The sequence below is a fragment of the Crocuta crocuta genome, unplaced genomic scaffold (genome assembly GCF_008692635.1).
Source record: "Crocuta crocuta isolate KB4526 unplaced genomic scaffold, BGI_CrCroc_1.0 scaffold506, whole genome shotgun sequence".
Taxonomy (NCBI): Eukaryota; Metazoa; Chordata; class Mammalia; order Carnivora; family Hyaenidae; genus Crocuta; species Crocuta crocuta.
Window position 1 is genome coordinate 2,136,196 of NW_027528991.1, and position 3,609 is coordinate 2,139,804.

The 3,609-nt window shown below is 58.0% G+C and overlaps 1 protein-coding gene across 1 annotated transcript in view; it reads left to right on the forward strand.

Annotated features, from left to right (window-relative positions):
- The first annotated feature begins 2,167 nt into the window (after positions 1 to 2,167).
- UNC93A (unc-93 homolog A) overlaps positions 2,168 to 3,609 on the forward strand; it is a 36,703-nt gene continuing 35,261 nt past the window's right edge. The window contains exon 1 of the mRNA XM_077757368.1: positions 2,168 to 2,255. The gene's annotated coding sequence lies outside the window, so the exon portion shown is untranslated. The remainder of the gene's footprint in view (positions 2,256 to 3,609) is intronic.

Here is a 3,609-nt window from a genome sequence, read left to right on the forward strand (position 1 = left end):
CGGTGTGGACGCAGCGAGGAGGAGCTGCTTGAAGCATCGGGGCCGTGGGCAGACAGGAAACGAGTCCGCAGGCCGCGAGTGTGACTTTCCCCCCTCAATCCTCACTCCCATCCCACGTCACAAAACAGAGCTGGAGCCACGGCCACCGGGAATGCAGTAAGGACCATGACACCATGGCCATCATCGTGTTGCAAGAGGCAGGGGGTTCGGGTTCACTTGGAAAGACAGGACTTCGCTCGCGGAGCCACGCGCAGCCGCTTCCCCAGGGTGGCAGGGACGGGACAGGCCAGACAGCAGGCGCGCCGATGCCCGCCCGTGAGGGACACTCCGGGAGACATCTCTGTGGGAGGCGGGCTCACAGCGGCTGGCGCCCGGCTCGGGAGCGGGGACACGGACCGGTGGCCCAACCGCGGCCTCAGAGGCCAAGCTGCCCCGCAGGCCGCGCCGTAAGCACAGAACCCTTGCTCACCTGTGAGTCACAATCCCTCTGGTTCTCAGACACATCATCAGCCTGATTTCTCCGCACCTCCCGCCGGTCCCGGCCTCAGCCCCACGGCCTGTCACGGTCACAGGGACCAGGGAGCAGGTACGTGGTCGCCTCCCAGAAGGGGAGCGGGGTGTGGGGGCAGCTGGTCCTTGGGGACAGAGAGCAACGCCCGGCGTGCGGCCGTCACGGCCAGCAGGGCTCGCCGGGGTCCCGGGCTTCGAGAAGGCGCCCGCCGTCCCCACACTGCACGTGTCCCCGCGGCAGCACGGGGTGTCAGCCTAACGCAGGGAGCCGTGTGCACGGCCGCCGCCAGGTGCCTGCAGGGGCCCAAGCCCACGCCCCACTTCTGCCACATCGCCGACAGGCCAGGCCCATCCCGTGTGCAAGCAGCCGGGGGTGAAGTTGTCACTGAGCAGCAGTGTCCCCACGGGGGACCCTGTCCCACGGGTCCGAGGGACGCCCCCACCACGTGCGGGGGACAGTGGGGCTCCATCCGGAAGCACAGAAAGCCGAGAGCAGGGCTAGCGGTCTGTGGGGGCAGGTACCCGGGTGCCTGTCTACACTGGCTTCGGGGGCCGAGGACGCCTCAGAGAGGCCACCGACGACATCAGAGGCCTAGAAATGGTTCGGAGTTTTAGGCTCATGTTTAGAGTTCTTTATAACAACGCTCTTTATAGAAATATATTTTCCTTTAAAAATGTTTATTCTGGGGGGCCCTGGGGGGCTCAGTCAGCTAAGTGTCTGACTCTTGGCTTCAGCTTGGGTTGTGACCCCACCGTTCGGGAGATCGAGCGTGCTGGGCACGGGGCCTGCTTCAGAGTCTCTCTCTGCCCCTCCCCCGCTCACACATCCTCGCTCTCTTTCTCTAGAACAAATAATAATGAAATGCAAATCTTTATTCTTTTTGAAAGTAAACGCTTTTCCTAAAAAAGTGGGAACAGAATACAGGTGCATGAACAGAGGCCGCGAGCCCCCGACGCCCACACGTCTGTTGTCCAGGGAAAGGTCTGGCCTGAGTCTGCTCGTAGGCTCCTTGTACACAGGTGTGCACATGTATGCACCTGTGTGCAAGTTTATATGCACATATGCATATCACATGTGTGCATGATTTTTCTTTTTTCTTACTAAATTTCTTCGTTATTGAAGTATAGTCAATCCACAGTGTTATATTAGATTCAGGTGTACAACACAGGGATTTGACAACTCTAACGCCACACAGCGCTCCTCACCACCCCACACGCAAAACCATCCATCTCCTTCCCTTCCCATCCCCCACCCCTCCCCTCCGGCCACCAGCGTGTCCAATGTCCTTAAGCGCCTGTTTTTTGATTCGTCTCTTTTTTCTTTATTTGTTCATTTGTTTTGTTTCTGAGCCACAGGAGATGATTTTTTTTTCATTAAAATGGGCTTATGCTATTTTTGTTGAAAAACCAAGCGGTGATTTTCAGCAGAAGTCTTTATGAAATGTTCTTGGCCACACCACGCTCTCATCCAGTCTACCTTTCCACATCTTGCTGGCAAATCTTCCCCAGAGAGAGGCCGGCAGTTCCCAGGTAAGTAGCCGCAGGGAGACCTGTGATTTGCAAACAGGTCATGTGACCTGCTGAGGGGAACCGAGATCAGACGCAAGGATTTCCCCGCATACTACTGAATCCAGTCATTGCTCTCCTTGCGACCAGAGGCAAACCGGGGAAACATCCAGCCTTCTCCACGATTCAAGAAGCCACGTGCCGCGATAATGACGGGAGCTAAGGAGGCACAGAACTAGGTAAAATCCCCTCGTGCAGCGTCACTGAGTTCGGGGACAAATTCAAACTTTATGGATGTTTGCATGTTGCGGGATCAGAGGCACACCCTCCGATTACCCTTGGAGATTTACCAGGGTGGCTTTACATCCCTGAAGCTTTGCCTGTGCAGACAAAATAACGGGTCAAACACTACCCAGAACATTCCAGCATGAGCACCACTTCGCCCCTTGCGTGGGGATCATGGGCAAAGGTGCGTTTGGCCCTTGACTTCCCAGCTTTCGTAGCTACTCACAGGGCTCCGCGGGGCCCTGTTCACGCAGAAAGCCTCGGCTCCGCTGGGCTCACAGGATGTGGGCTGGAGCTCTCACTTTCTGTGGGGGACCCACGTGGGTCGGTATCGGTGGAGCCGGGCAACCTTTGTGTCACCTTCACAGCGATGGGGGCCGGGGGCCGGGAGCGGAGAGTGATCACCTCCCGCATACAATCTGTCATGTGACCTGCTTTACTGGGGGGCAGTCTGCACCCCACCTGAACTTGTTTGATTTCTCCGTTTGCTTCGTTGCTCACTGTCTGTTCCCTTCGGTGGTATGAGAGCTCTGTGGGGACGGGGATCCTCGTGTTCCATCGGTGTCCAGATACGATTCTGGGTGCTGATGGCTTACCCGACACAGGGCAGTCCCAGCAAGCAGGCTGAATGACTGCAGAAGCTGGTGCTGCGGCTCAGGCAGCAGAAGGCCTGTCAGAGGGAGAGGGACCGTGCACGTGATACACAAAAGGGGGTGTGTGCACGCAGGTGTGTGGGCCAGACCTGGCGCCCCCTTCCCCTCCCACATACAGGAGTGTGTGGACGCTTGGGTGGCCCAGTCGGTCGAGTGTCCAACTTTGGCTCAGGTCACAGTCTTGCGGTTTGTGGGTTCGTGGGTTCGAGCCCCGCGTCGGGCTCTGTGCTGACAGCTCAGAGCCTGGAGTTGCTTCAGATCCTGTGTCTCCTTCTCTCTCTGCCCCTCCTCTCTGTCTCTCTCTCTCAAATATAATGAAACATTACAAGCAATTTTTAAAAATATAGACCCAAATACAAGAGTATGGAGTGGGGCGTTTCCTCTCACATTCCGCGGGGGGCCCACAAAAGGCGTCACGAGCGCTAACCGCGGCCTGCCTGGCTCCTTCTCTTGGGTACAAGATGAGGTGCTTAGGGGCGCCTGGGTGGCTTAGTCGGTTGAGCGTCCGACTTTCGCTTAGGTCATGATCTCGCGGTTCGTGGGTTCGAGCCCCGNAGCCGTGGGTGGGGGTTCTGCAGATTCCCGTGGGAGACGCAGGCGCACCGTCAGGCCTCTCACACGGCCCCGGAGGAATGAGTGTGGGGGTGGGGGGGGC